This window comes from Vombatus ursinus, unplaced genomic scaffold, assembly GCF_900497805.2.
Source record: "Vombatus ursinus unplaced genomic scaffold, bare-nosed wombat genome assembly UNPS02014832.1, whole genome shotgun sequence".
Lineage (NCBI taxonomy): Eukaryota > Metazoa > Chordata > Mammalia > Diprotodontia > Vombatidae > Vombatus > Vombatus ursinus.
In genome coordinates this window covers 61,695,722-61,713,399 of record NW_020954610.1, presented here as the reverse complement: position 1 = coordinate 61,713,399, position 17,678 = coordinate 61,695,722, and the positions used below count along the sequence as shown (strand labels likewise).

The following is a 17,678-nucleotide window of genomic DNA, read 5'->3' as shown; positions in this document are numbered from 1 at the left end:
TCTTCTTCTTCTTCTTCTTCTTCTTCTTCTTCTTCTTCTTCTTCTTCTTCTTCTTCTTCTTCTTCTTCTTTCTCCTCCTCCTCCTCCTCCTCCTCCTCCTCTTCTTCCTTCTCCTTCTCTTCCTTCTCCTCCTCTTCCAGCTGCTGTATCTGTAACAGTAAAATGTAAGCTTCTGGGGGACAAGGGCTATTTTACCTTTAACTTTGTAATCCTATTGCCTAGAACAGTGTCTGTCACATAGTACCTACTTAATAAAAGCTTGTTGAATTGAATTGAATTTTTAGTTAACTCCTTTGAATCATAGGATCCAAAGGATTGATTTAGAGTTATTATGGATCTTAGGAGTCAACCAGTCTGACCCTCTCATTTTGCAGTTGAGAAAACTGAAGCCAGAGATGTGAACTGGTTTGCTTAAGGTCACATAGGTCATAAAGTAGTAAAGTCAGGATTTGAATACAAATTTTCTGACTCCAAAACCATAGCTCTTTCCAGTGTACCATACTTCCTGCAGCTTCTATTACTAACTAGGAAATTCAGCTTTTTTTTTTTCAGTATCTGTTATGACCAGATTTTTCCCCCTCCCCCGATTCTGCTTCCTTCCATCTCTGGATTATCTGACAATGGATTTAATGCATGGACAAAGTCCATCTTGGTCAGGGGTCCCACTGCTTTGATTGACCTTTAACCCTTGAATTTGTTCTTCTAGTGATGATACTCCTGTAGGATTCCTATACAAAAACTTGCCTTTCAAAGGAAGCAGTGATCATTAGGTTCCACTATATTTTCATGAAAAAGTTATGCCATATTAATCCACTTTGCTTTTTTGATAGAGTGATTGCACTGACATTTGAAGGAAAAGCTATAGAAACAGCATAGTTGTGTTGTAGTGAAACTATTGGCAAAAATATTTTTGAAAACAAGATGGAGAAATGTGGGTTGGATAATAATACAATCAGGTGAATCTATCAATGATTGAATAACCAGTTATACCCAATGAATGTTGATTAATAGATTGATGTCATTCTTGAAGGTTTCTTTTGTGTGACTCAGAGCTGTGTCCTTGGCCTTATTCTCTTCAACATGTTTCTCAAAGACTTGAAGTGAGGACATGTAGAAGATATGCTTATCCAATTTGTGGATGGCATGAACCTGGGAGGGATAGCTATTACATTGTGGATGACAGAATTGGAATCCCAAAATATCTTGATAGATTAGAATAATTGATAAAATCTAGCAAGATATTATTTAACAGGTGTAGGAGATTCATCAAGAGATTTCCTTGCTTAACTTGATGAATATACAGTGAGGTGAGTCTTTTGAACTTTTGATTGTACCTTCCTATGGTGAGAATAAGCATGCTTCTTGGTGCCTCTAGGAGAGGTGTGTCTCAGTGATTAGATATATTGGTTGGCTTGGCCTTTTGTGGGACAGATCATCATGGGAGGAGACACCCCCTTTAACTGACTTATAAAAGAGAGTCTTTTAAGATGTTTTTTCTTTTAAAAATTACTTATGCTCTTTTTAAAATATTGCCATCAGTTCTCCATGATACTCCCTCTATCTCCTTCTTATATAAATCTTGCTGGTTACAAAGTACAGTTGAGCAATATAAGTTAACATTTGCCCATGCTTGACAATATATGCCTTATTCCACACCAACAGTATGCCATCTCTTGGATGAGAAGTGGGAGATATGTTTCACTGTCATGTTTGGCTACTGTACTGATCACTGTTCTGAAGCTGCCTAAAAAGGGAATCTTTGAAGACTCTAGCCTTTTTTCTCCCTTTGGTCTTTCTCCCTTTTTTCTTTTTGGAGGACAGACCAGAGTGCAGCAAGGCTAAGAATGGACCTGTGTCCTGGGCATGGGGAACTTTCCCCCTTTAGTCAATAATGGCTGCCTTAGGCAGAGGCACATGGCAGTTGCATGTACTCTCATACCCATATAACCCAAGAGTTGGACCCCATATTCCTTGATCCACTCTTAGAGAATCAGTTGCATAACCTCTCAGGCTGAGAGGGAAGCTGTAAATAAGGGTGGGAGTTCCTGAAACCTAGCCTCCTGGATGGAGGAGGGGAGAGAGTTTCTAGGCAGTGTGATCATGTAATTCACCCTTTTAGTGAGAGATGAGAGATTTCCTGGAACTCTTGAGAAGTTGCCTGCTACCTACCCAAAGTTCAAATATTTGGGGACCTAACCTTATATTGAGACAGTCTTTGATAGTTCTAGCCTCTTGGAGAAAGAAGAACTTACCCATGACCCTTAGTCTTGGAGGAACAGGAAAGTTATCTATGCCATGATATGGGAAAGCAAAAGATCTGACTTGGAGTTATTTGAAGGATGGAAGTCTGATGGATAAAGAGATAGTCTCTTTAGTAATCCCTAAATTTGTGTTCTTATGGGGGGAGTCTAAGTTTCTTTGGGTAGCACCATCATTCTTAGTGCTTCTATTGTTCTTAGACTGAAAACAGAACTCATCTGTCTAGGAACTTCAAGTACATTTTTCTTCTTGGGGAAATCCATGCCACAGGGTAGAATTGTAAGTCTCCCTAGATTTCTCATATGAAGCAGGGACTTCCTGGAATGTTAAGGGCTTGCCTCCTTAGCAAGTCCAAATATGTTTCCTTTCTGAAGAAAGTGCAGACCATAGGAAGTTGCTGTTAGTCAGGAAGGTTTTAGGACCATGAAGAAGGGTGAAATTCACTGGAAGAAAGAATAGCATTGATTGTTCATGAGTTATGTCAGTCTTTTATGTGGTTTTGAATTTTTAGTGTTGTAGAATAAAGGCTGTCTTGTGTTTTTACCCTGAATGCTTGTATAGAATCTGGAAAGCCTCTTATCCACATTTATGTAGATCTAGTCTCAAAGTCCATTTGGGATACATTTAAAAAATAGTATATAATATATTTTTTCCAATTACATGTAAAGATAGTTTTCAATATTTTTTTTATAAGATTTTGAGTTCCAAATTTTTTTTCTTCCCTCTCTCCTCTCCCTCCTCCCCAGGAGGGCAAGTAATATGATATAGTTTATACATGTACAGTCATGTTAAACATATTTCCACATTAGTCATGCTGTGAAAGAAGAAACAGAACAAAAGGGAAAAGCCATGAAAAAAAAAACCAGAAAATCCCAAAATAAAGCAAAAATAGTATGTTTTGATCTGCATCCAGACTCCATAGTTCTTTCTCTGGATGTGGATAGCATTTTCCATCATGAATTTTTTGGAATTGTCTTGTATACATTGTATTTCTGAGAAGAATTATGTCTATCATAGTGTTGCTGTTACTGTACACAATGTTTTCCTGGTTCTGCTTACATCATTCAGCATCAGTTTATGTAAGTCTTTCCAGGTTTTTCTGAAATCCACCTGCTCATAATTTTTTTTTTTTTGGTAATTGGGGTTAAGTGACTTGCCTAGGGTCACACAGCTAGTAAGTGTCAAGTGTATAGTCTGAGGCCAGATTTGAACTCAGGTCCTCCTGACTTCAGGGCCAGTGCTCCATCCACTGTGCCACCTAGCTGCCCCTCATCATTTCGCATAACACAATATTCCATTGTATTTAATAAGTTAGGCAAACAGATTTTTAAAAATCAACTGCCCAGGTAAAGGATATAAGATGACTGGTTCAGTAGCCATTCATATAAAAAAGATGAGGATTTTAGTTTATTAAAAGCTCAATAGGAGTTAATGTCATGCTATGACAGGTAGCAAAATTTTCCCATTACTGAAGGTCTCCAAAGGCTGGATAACCCCTTGTTGGAAGTGTTATAGAAGGGAATACTCTTCAGGTATAGGTTAGATTAAGTGGTCTCTGAGGTCCCTTCCAACAGTGAGATTTTATGATTTTTTTGTGACATCCTTGATTCTGATTTATCCCATGTACAGCATGACATGGAAGTCAAAACAACTGATGAACTTTTAGGCTGTATAGATGGAAGTATGGTGTTCAGAACAAGGGAGATGATGTTTCTGCTGTTCTCTGCTTTGGTCAGATCAAATCTGGAAGAGCATGTACTGTTCTGGCAACCAAATTTTAAAAATGTAACACACCTTTTGAGTCAGTTCCATCTTGTCCCCAGGTTGGAAGGTGTGAACCCAGAAGAATAATGACAAATTGGATGATGCTTAGAAGAGAGCTGCCAGAATAATGAGGGGATTCAAGACTATGTCTGACTAGGAATGGTTGCCAGAATTAGGAATGGTTAGCCTGTGGAATTTATGACTTAGGGAGAATGTAGTGTCCTTAACCTGGCTATTATAGGTCATATACATGCATTTATATACCTCTGTGTGCATATGTGACATGTGATTATAAATTAGGGAAAGGAATCTCATTTTAGTGGCATTGATATTGTGATGAGAATTTTTGTAACACATGAAGACAAGTATACTCATTTTAGTAATCTAAGTAGAGTAATGGAATATATCATACAAAACAAAGGTCATATATGTGAAAATAAGCTTTGTAATGACTTCAGTGTCATAATGAAATTTCCTCTTGGATAACTCAGGCCACAAGAAGTAACAGGTATAAATGAATAGAACACCAGACTTGACCTGAAGGAGACTTGGATTTAAATCCCAGCCCCCTGCCCCACTCCTTTCTACTTACTAGCTATGTGATCATATTTGAATCACTTTGCCTCCTGTGCTTCAGGTAACTGTCCAAGTTGTGGAAGTTGTAGAAGGGTTGCAACTTGGCTATGGAATCCCTTTAAATTAATCATACTTATTATTTTGTTATTTCTTACTACTACACAATTATCTATCGTGTTCACATACCACAAACCATCAACCAAATGATGGGCATTCACATTATCTTCAGTTATTTGTGACCACAGAAGTGCTACTATGGATATTTTGGTATGTATGGGGTTATCTGTTCTGTTTTTGTTTGCCCTGAAGGACAAGCCCAGTAGTGTTATTTGTGATAGAATCCAACCTGAAGATCACATACCACATCTATGTCTTTCTGTGTATGGTATGTGTATATACAAGGTCAAACTTACAGAATAACTAATCCGCATTTACTAAATTGATGATGATGGTGAAAATAATTGGCTGTTATACATGCTTTAACATTTGCAAAGCACTTTAACTCATTTGAACCTCACAAGAACCCTGCAAATTTATTATTCTCATTTTGTAGACAAGGAAACTGAGGCTCAGTGCAATTAAGTGGCTTCCCAATGGTGACACAACTAATAAGCATCAGAGGGGAAATTTGAATACATACCTTCCTGACTCCAATGCTAGCACTCTATCATTTGTACCACATCATTCTCATTGCCTTGTTGTCATATAGTACATATTCATGGCATTAGTATTATGATGGGCTTTACAAGGAAATTTGTTGCTATTTGTTTTGATAACATGACTTACCCTGGACCTTGTTGGTTCTGTACAGAGAACTCAGCTGTTATCCTTATTTTGGTGTTACAATGGGACTTATTCAGGATCAGGCAGTCTTTATATGAATGCATTCATTATCATCTTGGTATTTTAATAAGAACATCTGGCTATAACACAGGCTGTGGGGTGTGAGAGCTTTTCTTTCAATGACCTTGGTGTTATTGTATTTACTTCTGATAATGGAGAACGTGTATGTAAGATATCTATAGAAAGAAAGCATGGTACACTGGAAAGAGTATTCAACCAGAGTCAGAAGATGGATCTACCGGTTTATTAGCTGTTTGACCATTGACACGACCCTCAATTTCTCTGAGCCCTATCTGTAAATTCAGAATGCTAATGCTTATACTATCACAGAGTTGTCATGTGGCTCAGATGAGATAAGACCTATAAAGTGCTTTGTAAACCATACAGACTATATAAATATGTGATTTACACTATTGTAGTTTCCCTGATATTGTGATAGCATTTATCATGTAGGCCATATGAGTGGGAAGAATTCTGTTCCATTGTTTAATAGGTAGAGTATGACCAGGGTAGAGCATAGTAGTACTCTCAACCCTCTTGCTCTAAACGTTATTCCCCTCCTAATGAAGACCATTTTTTTTTTTGTTTTTGCCTCATGTTGATCTTGCAGCTATCATTTCAGGGGGAAATGATGAGAAACAGTAAATCTTGCAGGGGTCCTGGGGATAAGGGACCTTGGCAAGTTACAGAGGTTAGTGCTACTGAGAATTTAGTAGATACAGAATGAAAGTGAAGTGTCAAGACTTGGGGTGGCAGTGAGGAAGGGTGGGCAGTGGTATCCCCTGTTGTTCTCTTTCCAGGTTTAGGCCATATGATAGATGGATGAGAAGTAGGGTTGTGCTAAGCCAGCTGGACCCTGTTGTGAGATTAAATTTTCAGTGTGAGCATTTACACCTCAAAAACCAGCAAATGCCACAATTCAGGGCTTGATTTATTGTTTTGTTGATTGTCTAGACTCAAGAAAATGATGGAGAAAATATTAGTAATGCAGATTAAGCTTAAACATGCACTGATGTTGTTATACATTTTCCAGGACACCCTTGATACTACATAGGTTTTAATACTGGTCTCACTTTACTGACCCTTTCTTTCGCGTGTAAAACCTGCAGCTTATAATTATTCTTTCAATACAGTGTACATGTTACTATTGCTGGTGTCTACAGCAACAGTAGCAGAAATAGTAGCAATAGCTTCCTACCATACATGCAATAGTACATTGGAGGGACCTTGTGCTAGATAGTTCTTACAATGTAAGAGAAGCTGATCCTTCTCATTGTCAGGCTTTCAGGGCCATACTGCATTCCTGCCTCAAGCTCTTTAATGGAAAGGAACTCAGCAAAGTTGGTTAACTCTGCCTCTCCCACCTTCTCTGGAGCTGGGAAGGACCTCTAGACATGGGTGGTAGGTAGGAGATGAATTCTGGGATACCCCTCTACAGAGAGTGAGTATTTGGTCTTCTGTCTCACTCCATTTCTTACCCATACCCAGTCTTCTCCTTCAAAGCTGACTGTTTATCCAAGCAGAAGCAGCCCTATGGGGCTCAATGTCTTGAAGTACGTGAGTGGGCAGTGAGGGAGACATCAGGGAAAGGGGAGAGGGATAGAGAATCTCATGGAGCAGTTGGGTTTCCAATGTTTACAACTGTATTGGGGGCTGTCCTAGGGGTAGAATGAAAGAAGAAAGGGATAGAAAGAAGTGGGGGAAGGAAGGAAGAGGGCAATAGTGTGTATTAGTCTCTTCCTCAGCTATGGATAGACTGACTACTCATGTTTATTGACTGTTAAATTTCCCCACTTTCCTAGGGTTCTCTTTAACTAAATAGGTGAATTTCTCCCAAAGAATATTTTTCAACACAGTAATTTATCTAATTAATTTTCAGTAAATACCTAATTTTTTTTCAGAGATAATGAATGAATGAATGAAAAAGCACTAGTTAAGTGCTTACTATGTGCCAAGCATTTTGTGCTAATTGCTAGTTCACAAATAGAAAAAGTGAGATAGGCCCTGCTTCCAACCAACTAACATTCTAATTGGAAGAGACAACACATAAAAGAGAGTTCAGTTGCAGGGTAGATGGGAAGTCTTAAGGGTGCAGAAATGGGTCAGATGGCAAGTCTAGGGATCCTTGGGTTACCTCAGTAGGTCAAATGATGATGCTTGTTCAGAACTTAGAGGTAGGACATTTGATAAGACCTGGAGGATGTTAGGAGGAAATGGTGGGGTAGAGGATAACCTTTGGTGGGCCTTCATCTCATGGAAAGTGACTCCCATTTCACACAAGTATTGTGAACAGTTAAGCAGCAAGGTGGATTCTGGGGGCTGAGGAGGGGTGAGGGGAGGTAATAAGCTTTAACTTCAATAAATACAGACTGTGAACATGGGTTTGTATGTGCTTGTTGAGTGTTCAAGGGGGTGTTCAAGGTTTCACTATAAAATAATGGGACTGATTTCACCTCCAAACAAAATGAATCTCATTACTTTATTCTGTTACTCTGTAGATTTGTTATTAGGAATCTGACTTTATAATGTGATGATGCTAGCTGCATATTTGAGCATTATCTTACCTTTTATTTAGCTAGAGAATCAGTCAGGCATCTTCTACCCAGGCACTTTCTCGGATAACTTCTGAGTCTCTGTCATGTCACCACCTTATCCTTTCATCTTCAGACCCCTGGGGAATGGACTACCTGTTCCTTTTCTTTACTACTGCTGTCCATTCTGTCACACTCACTCTTCAGCCCCTTGGATCCACTGAGAAACAAGAGGAAGCCTCCCATTTTTCCTCCCAATTTCTCCCATTTCTTCCCGGCCTTGAGAAAACCCTCGGATTTTGCTAAGGATTTTTTTTTTTTTTTTACTAACAGTAACAACATGGATAACAGATACAACCTGAATGCTACACTGATACATGGATGATATATTAAAAGACCCGAAGGAAGGCTTTCTGTTCATGGAGTAGATGGTCATCTGTGGAGCATCTATGAAAGGATGGACATGGATGATAAGAATGTACCAGGGGAGAGAGTTCACAGCAATGAAATTCATTGTAGATCCATCAAAATATCCAAGGGATACAGTGAAACAAGTAGGGGATTTTTAAAAAGCCCAAGGAAAGTTACAAAATGATAGGAATTCTTAACAGCTTTATGATAACATGTTATCCTTGCTTCCAACACAAAGCTGCAGATCTTGGAAACCCAACTGCTTTGTGGGATTCCCTATTTTTCTCCCCTTCCCCTGCCACCTCCCTCCCTGCCTACTAATATGCTTCATGACATTGCTTGGATAAATGATCAGGTATGAGGGATAATAATAATAGCAATTAACATTTATATGGTGCTTACATTGTGACTGGCATTGTGCTAAGCACTTTGTGAGTGTCTGATTTGATCCTTACAACAACCTTGGAAGGTAGGTGCTATTATTGCCTCCATTTTACAGATGAGGATATAGAGGCAAAGAGAGGTTAAATGACTTGCCCAAGGTCACATAGTTTGTAGTGTTTAGCTAGTATCTGAGGCTGCATTGAACTTGGGTCTTTCTGACTCTAGGTCCAGCACTCCACCCACTGTACCACTTAGCTGGGTAAGAGATATGGAGAGGAATAAGTACTTACTCTCTGGGAATCCAGAGCTCCCCTCATAACCACTAGCGGTCCTGTCCAGCTTCAAGGTTAGGGGGAGGTGGAGAAGGGAGAGGTAGAGTCAATCAACTTTGTTGTGAGGAAGAGAAATGGAATTAGGCCTGATGCTTCTTAGATTTACCTTCATGTCTTTGGAGATCACCAATGAGCCAAGCCTAGTAGCTCCAGTTGTCTTTTGTTTCTGACACCAGTGCTCCTGGATTCCTCCTTGCCTTCAAAGAGAACTCCCTTTCCACTGGCAACTCATAGTCAACACTCTGAAACTAATCTCATCCTCTTTTCCCTTAAACCTGTTCTCTTCCCAGCTTCCTTAGTTTTTTTTTAAGACAGCAGTAAGTCAGCAAGTATTTGTTATGGACCTACTATATGCCAGGCATTGTGCTAAGTGCTGGGGATACAAAGAGAGGCAAAAACACAAGTCCTTCAAAGAGCTCACAGATCCTCTTATCCATTAGCTCATCCAGACTAAAAAACGTCATTGTCATCTCTGACTCTAGGTGGAGCAATAGATAGTGCTCTTGGCCTGGAGCCAGAAAGCTGTGCGACCTTGTGCAAATTACTTTAACCTCTGCTTGCCTCAGTTTCCCCAGTTGTAAAGTATAGCATCTACCCCCCAGGGTGGTTGTGAGGAGCAAATGAGTTAATATTGTAGAGCATTTAGCACAGTGGTACATAGTAGGCACTTAATACATGATTGTTTGCTTCCTTTCTCCTCCACATCTAATCTGTTAAGTCCTGTTGGTTCTGCTTCCATCCCATCTCTTGCATCCATCCCCTCTTCTTCATTAACCTCTTCACTAACTTCCTCCCTATTTGAAACTATAACCATATCTAGCCTGAGCTATCATTATAGCTCCCCTGCCTTCAGAGTCTTCCCTCTTTATTCTATCCATCACACAAGAAGCAATCTTACAGATGCACATGTCTGACCACGTACAAATATCTTTTGTGGCTCCCCATTCATAACTTATAAGACAAATCACAGACCCCTTAGTATGTATTTTGTTCTCTACTTCTCAGGGACCAATCTACATTTCCAGACTTAGTTCACATTTTTAAACCTTAAGATGTATAAATCTGGGGGGATTAAGAAGATCCTCCCCTCCCCCATGAACTCTCCATTTCAGCCAAACTGGGCTACGGACAATTCCTTCTTTGCCTCTATTTATTCACTCAATTGTCACCTGTGTCTGAAATTCACTCCTCTCTACCTTTGGAAATCCTTCTTTTCCTTTGAGGTCCAGCGCAAGTACCACCTCTTCCGTGAAACCTTTCCTGACCCTGTCCCTACCCCAGATCAAAGAGAATGTTTTCTTCCCCAAGTGTTCCTGGAACACTTTGAATTGCTGGTGCCCGTATGGCATCCTATCTAGTTTGTTTTTTTTTTTTTTTTACTTATTAGTACACATGTTGTATGCCCCCTAGTGGACTGCAAGATCCGAAAGGGCAAGGAACATGTATCCCTAATGTCTGCTACAATGTTTCTATGTAGGTAGGCTGTTAATGTTGAATTGAATAGAAAGGCTCAACAAAAGTGAAAAACAGCTGCTGATTATCTTGTCTTCTATATATCTCCTAAGGAGAATTAAGTCTGTTTTTCCTGAAAAGCATTTAGAAGTGGATTACAACAGATACTGCCTTTTCGTTACCATTTGCTCAGCCCACTTAATTTGGTCCAAGGAATTTTCTTCCATAGATTTTGGAATCTCTGTTTAACCTAATCCCTATCTTCTCTGACTAGAATACTACCATGGCAGCAAGGTCATCCTCTTGACCACCACTTGACAGGAACATTTTCAGGGTACCTCCCACTGTGGAAATATTACCCTAGACAATCTTTGACACCATTAATTACTGAGAAGGTGCTGACCTGCATTGATAGAGGGAGTTTCCTCAAAGGAAGTTCCCTACAGCAATGAAATTCCAAGCCCTAGCTAAAACAAACAAACAGAGCAACCTGCCCCCTTCCCCCCTACCCCTAATCATTAGACTTTCCAAGTGGGAGGATTTTCCTGAGAAAGCCATGCTCTCTCTTTGTTCTGCTGTAAAAGTTTTGGGGCATCTGGGTAGCACAGTAGATAGAGTTCCAGGCCTGGAGTCAGGAAGACCTGAGTTCAAATCTGGCCTCAGACACTTACTAGCTGTGTGACCCTGGGCAAGTCACTTAACCCTCTTTGCCTCAGTTTTTTCATCTATAAAATGACTTGGAGAAGGAAATGGAAAATCACTCCAGTATCTTTGCCAAGAAAACCCCAAATGATGTCGGGAAGAACTGGACATGACTGAACAACAACTAGAAGAACAAAAAGACTTCTGTGGCAGGGAAGCATGTGTTCCATGTTACAAACCACTTCATGACTTTTCTCTCCTGATCTTGGCTCTTTGGGTGCCTAGCTTAAAAGTTCTTAGTTAATGGGCTTAGGGGAGAGTGAACCTGACCATCCTTAGATGAAATAAGCCTTGGATTGGTTGAGCTATTAAGTGATAGTGTGTGAAGATTTTGAACTTCATTTCAAGGAGTGATGGTGTACAGAGTATCATGGGAGGCACAGCAGGGGATGCCAATGATGTGGAAGAGGTGATTCCAGTATTCATTAAACAATTATAGGAGCATAGATTTAGCACTGGAAAGGACTTTTAAAATCCTCTAGTCCAGGTCCCTCCATCTACAGCTGAAGAAACTGAGGCACAGAGAGAGGAAATGACTTGTATGAGGTTACATGAATAGTAAATAGCAGAGCTGGGATTTGAAGGTGCTTTGAATCCAAATCCAGTGCCCATATCTGTAGTATTGGTGAGTGATTCTGAGAAGGATAATGCTAAAGCAATCCAACCACCAACAAGCATTTATTAAGCTCCTACTATGTGACAGGCACTGCTCAAATAACGACAAATTAAAAGTCTCTGCCCTCAAGAAAGTTACATTTTAATTGGGGACACTACAGATACATATATAAGAGTAGGAGTTAAAATAAATAAAATCACTCTACTACTGAAAATAAATGAAAAGATTTTATGTCCTGAAATATCCATCAAGTGAGAATATATCTCAGTAGTTGGGGCAGCTAGGTGCAATAGTGGATAGAGTACTGGGCTTGGAGTTAGGAAAACCAGAGTTCAAATCTGGCCTCAGATACTTACACTTAACTTCTGTTTCCCTCAGTTTCTTCATCTGTAAAATGAAGATAAAAATAGCATCTACCTTACAGGGTTGTTGTGAGGATCAAATGAGATAATAATTATAACACACTTAGCACAGTGCCTGGCATGTAATAAACACTATATAAATGTTAGCTATTATTAATGTTGTTGGTGTGGTGGTGGTTTACTGGATATGAACTAGGAATGTGAAAGAAGTGTATTCAGATTGACTGAGGGGATATAGTAGCCACGTTCTGGGGATCAGATTTATAAGTCTGAGCAGAAGTTAGGATAGACACCCTGGGATGTATGCTCCGTAAAAATGTACAGAGTATCTAAAAAATGAATATAAGGTAGTTTAGAGAGGAAGGGCACTAATAGTTGGGGGAGGGGACTAGGAAAGGTGACATGTAGAAAGGAAGGAACACTTGAGTAGAGTCTTGAAGGAAACCAGGGATTCTGAGAGATAAGGAGGGACTACATACTAGGGATGGGAAACAGTCAGTGTAAAGCATTGAGATGGGAAATGGAGGATTGTGAATATGGAATAGCAAGCAGTCTATGGCTAGACCATAGAGTACACAGAGGGGGAGTAACATGCAGAAGACTGGAAGGGTAAGAAGAGGCTAGTTTGTGAAGAGTTTTAAATGCCAGAGCACTTTGTATTTGATCCTAGAGGTATAGGGAGACATCAGAGTTTACTGAGTATAGTAAAGGGATTGGGATGATATGGTAATATTTATTATTTAAGGGGAAAATCTCTTTGACAGCTTTGTGGAGGATGGGTTGGAGTGGGGAGAGCCATGATGTAGGAATACCAATTAGGAGGCTATTGCAGTAGTCCAGGTGAGAAGTGAAGAGGGACAAACTGGAGCATGTACAGAGGAGAGCAACCAGGATAATAAAGAGACTATGCATGCCATGTTATAATTGCTTGAAGGAAATGAGGGTGTTTAACTTGGAGAATAGAAGACTCGGCGAGAGAAGGGATACACTTGGTAACAGTCTTCAAATGTTTGAAGGGCTGTCTAATAGAAGACGAGTTAGTGCTGTTTGGCTCCAGTGGGCAAAACTAGGTATAATGGGTAGAAGTCATAGGGAGGCAGATTCTGGGTGAAGCAGTATAAAAACAGAGGTCTTCAGTGGAAGCTAAGTATGATAACTTGTCAGGGAGTTTACAGTCAGGTATGGGCTGGACTAGATGGCTCCTAAGATCCCTGTGAGGCAGCATGATGTAATAGATGCCATGCTGTACTTAGAGTCAGGAAGGTTTGGGTTCAAATCCCACCTCTGACACTTAACTTCTATGAGTCTCATTTCTTTATTGGTAAAATAGGAATAATGCCTATGGTATCTACCTCACAAGGCTATTATGAAGCTCAAATGGGATAACATAAGTAAAGTCCTTTGTAATCCTTGACATGCTATATAAATGCTATCATCATCATCATCACCACCATCATCACTGTCATCATTACCATTATCACCACCATCACCATCATCATTACCATTATCACTACATCATCACCACCCTCACCACCACTATTACCACCATCATCACCATTACAACTCTCAGATTCTCAGATGACCCAGGAAAGGGAAAATGTCATCACAGCACACAGCTCTCCTTGGCTGTCTTCCCATGGGATAATATATTGGGGAAAAGCAGACAGAAATGTGTCCACACCAGGGTTGTGCCCTAGGGATTCCCAAGCAATACAGCCACATCCTTCATAGAAAAGGTTAGGTTTACTTGGATCTGAATCCTGAGTCCACAAATAACCATATCTGCCAAAAGGCTCTACAATAGAATTTGGCCTGATTAATACCCACAGGCTGCAGTCACTGCTCTTCTCTCTCTCTCAAGCTAATAATGGCTAGGCAATGCAGCTCTCCTGTGGCTAATAGCTCTGTTTCTTTCCAAGCCATGGTGCCGACTTGAGCTCCTTTTCCATTCTGCCATTAATATGGTTTCTGGTTCTGACATAAGGTCCCTCATTCTCCTTTTCTACTTTTATAACACCCACATATTCATGCACTAGAGAAAATTTGAGCTCCATCTTCCCAGCTCTGGTCTTTCTTGGGTACTTGAATTAAAAGTGTCTTAGTTTCCTACATCCATAACACACATGTCCCTTTGAATCTCCATTTTTTTTCCTTCCTCCCAGCTTTCACAGTGGGGACTACTGGCTCTTTGCCAAGTAAATCTTCCTTTCTTTCCTGTTGGTCATGCCCATCTTCTCTTATCTCTCTTGGAAGGTCAGGCTCACTTGCTCTCTGCATGAAAGACAGTCTGGTGCTTCTGCTCAATTACTAATTGTCAGATCTCCTGGGAGAGAAGATATAGTATATCAAGGGATATCATGTCGAGGTCTTTTTCCATAGCATTCACCTTAATTGCTTGGCACCATTTGACTGCCAAATCTCTTAATACCATAGTGATGAAAGACCGACTCATCTCAGGTTATAGTGCATAGTTTGGTCCAGAAATAATTCTGGTTAAATTTGATCCTTGGGAAGACCTCATATAGGCTGCTATTTTAAAGTTTTCCCAGGAGGCGCTTCTTTCTGGAAAGAGGTCTGACATTTCTTTTGTTGAAATGCCCTGACATGTGGGCATGGGGAGAACTGCAGAGAATGGGGGGGTCTTTAGGATGCGCTAATATTTGAGACTTCTTAGAAAAGACATTTTCTATTTAATTTCTATTAAATAATTCCTGAGGGTTTTTCTGCTACTCTGTTGCCTGTCAAAGGAATGTAAGAAGATATGGGGCATATTTGTTGTTGTTCAGTCATTTTTTAGTTGTGTCTGACTCTTTGTGACCCCATTTGAAGTTTTCTTGGCAGAGATACTGAAATGGTTTGCCATTTCTTTCTCCAAGTTATTTTATGGACGAGGAAACTGAGGCAAACAGGGTGAAGTGACTTGTCCAGGGTCACACAGCTGTGACACACACACACACACACTATCTGAGGCCAGCTTTGAACTCAGGAAAATGAGTCTTCCTGACTGCAGGCCTGGCATTCTATCCACTGTGCCACCTAGCTGCCCATCGGATGTATTAACATCTCCTTATTCAGAAATATCCTTTGCCTTGATTTTCCTCCCATTTTTCTTTCAGTTAGCTCAGTCAGCGCAAGCTTCCTCTGTAGCTCTGCTTGTCACATTACCTCATCCTCTTCTTCCCTTTGCAAGATTCTCTCCCTCACAGCCATGATTAACCCTTGACACTCCATCTCCCATCTCTGTCCCTTTGTTAAGGCTGCACCCTATGCATGCACTCCCTTCTCATCTCCTTGTTTTAGAATTCTTTGTTTATTTCAAAGCTCAGTTCAAATGCCACTATTTACAAGAAACCTTTCCAGATCCCCTAGCTGCAAGTGCATTCCTCTCCCATCCTTTATATATTTTGTGTGTATTTATATATGTACATGCCTTGAGGATAGGGATGGTTTCATTTTTATCTGTATCCTGAGTGCCCACCATAGTGCCTGGCACATATAACAAGTGTTATTATGTACTTGCTGCTTGATTCATGAATTGAGGTTCTGATACTCCTCAGTCTGGGTATATCTATCTGTTCCTCAGTACTTAGTCCAAAGCTACCCTCCTGGGCTCTTACTTGAGCCCCTGGACCTTCCTCCTCCTGCTTCTCTGCTTTCACCAACGTAGTGTCTGCTGTCGCCTGAGGTTTTGTGTTTCACAAGTTATCCTTGGGGCTTGTCCAGGGCTGGTTCTGGCTGTTGTCACTGAGTAGTCCCCATCATCCTTAATATCCTCAGCCTCAGTTGGATAACTGGGCTTCTAATCTCTGTGACCTTTTGGTCAAGTTTCTCCTAAGACTTTTCTTCTGGAGTTCCCTGCTATTTGGGGGTCTCCTCCATCTTGGAGCTGCTCCCATAAACTTCCCTAGTTGTGTCTTTAAATACCTAGAGTCCCAGTTGCTTGCCTCTCTCTGCACTAGTTATAGTTTCAGCATGTTCTGTGGGTCTCCATGGGCAGTACAATCATCTGTTGCTATCAATCAATCAAACAATAAACAATCAAGTTCTTACTAGATGCCAGACACTTTACTGGAGGCTAGGAATACAAATGCAAAAGCAGGACAATCTCTGCTCATTCACCTGGGGAAAGCAACATGTAGATATACAAGTAAACACATAGCATATGCAAAATCATTTCAATAATTAGCAGCTGGGGGTATCAGGAAAGGCCTCATATTAGGAGGTGGCATTTGAGTTTCATTTTGAAGGAAGTGGGGGATTCTAACAGGCTAGCATGAGAAAGGAGTGCATTCTGGGCATGGGGACAATCTGTAAACTCATGGAGTTGGGAAATGAACTTTTCTGTATGAGTGCAGCAATTGGGTGAGGTTGGGGTGGGGGGACTGTAGAGTGTCAAAAGGGAAATAGTATGTAATAAACCTGGAAAGGTAGGCTGAAGCCAGAATGGCTTTAAATGCTAAACATGAGTTTGTATTTTCTATTTTTTCCTTAGAGGCATTAGGGTACCGCTTGAACTTTTTGAGCAGGGGAATGACAAGGTCAGATCTGTGTTTTGGGAATATTACTTTGGCAAGTTGTGTAGAGGATAGATTGGAATGAGAAGAGAGTCTTGAGGTAGGGAGACCAATTAATTAGAAGGCTATTGTGTTAGTCAAGCCATATAGATAGATGATGAGTACTATGGTGGTGGCCATTTGGGTGGAGAAAAAGGGATGGATTTGAGAGATGTGGAAGCAAAATCCATAAGACTTGGTAATTGGTTGGATATGGTGAGGTAGAGTGAAGTGTCACCTAAAGTCACTATGATCTTCTGGAGCTCTAGTCGTCCCTTAGGGGCCACAAGGATGGACTTGCCTCCTGTCCTGTTATCACTACCTATTGCATCTGGCCAGGGTTCTTCTCTCCTCTGATTTCTGGCAGGTTGGGGCTACAGGTTCCTAACTTCTCCCATCTCTCCTCTTCCTGGATAATCTCAGAATTCTTTTTGAGGTATTCTTAGAGTTTTTATTGCTTATAACCGCAGGGAGTTGGACAGGAGGTAAAAATAACAGACATGAGGAAAGTTACAGAGTTACAAGATCTTAAAAGTTGTTGTTTATATAGCCCTTGCAAAGTACTTTAAATACATTTTCTCATTTGATTGTCACAACAACCCTGTGAGATAAATAGTGTCTTCATGTTACCAATGAGTAAATTAAGACTCATTGAGGTTGTTAAATGAGGCTGCAAGGTCACAAAGCTAGCAGGTGTCCGAGGTGGGTGGGATTTAGGTCTCTCCTGATTTCAAGTCCAGTACTCTTGCCTCTATGGCATTTTGGACTCTTAGAATACATACCTCTTTCCCCTTTCTCCCTCTCTCTTTCCCTCCCTCTCTCCCTCCCCCTCCCTCCCCCCTCTCCTGCTCTTCCTCCCTCTCTCCCTCCCTTCTTCCTTCCTCTCCCTTTCT

The 17,678-nt window shown here is 40.5% G+C and overlaps 1 protein-coding gene across 1 annotated transcript in view; it reads left to right on the top strand.

Annotated features, from left to right (window-relative positions):
* The window catches only part of TMEM8B (transmembrane protein 8B), a 72,784-nt gene that overhangs the window by 3,681 nt on the left and 51,425 nt on the right, over positions 1-17,678 (top strand). The window lies entirely within an intron of this gene.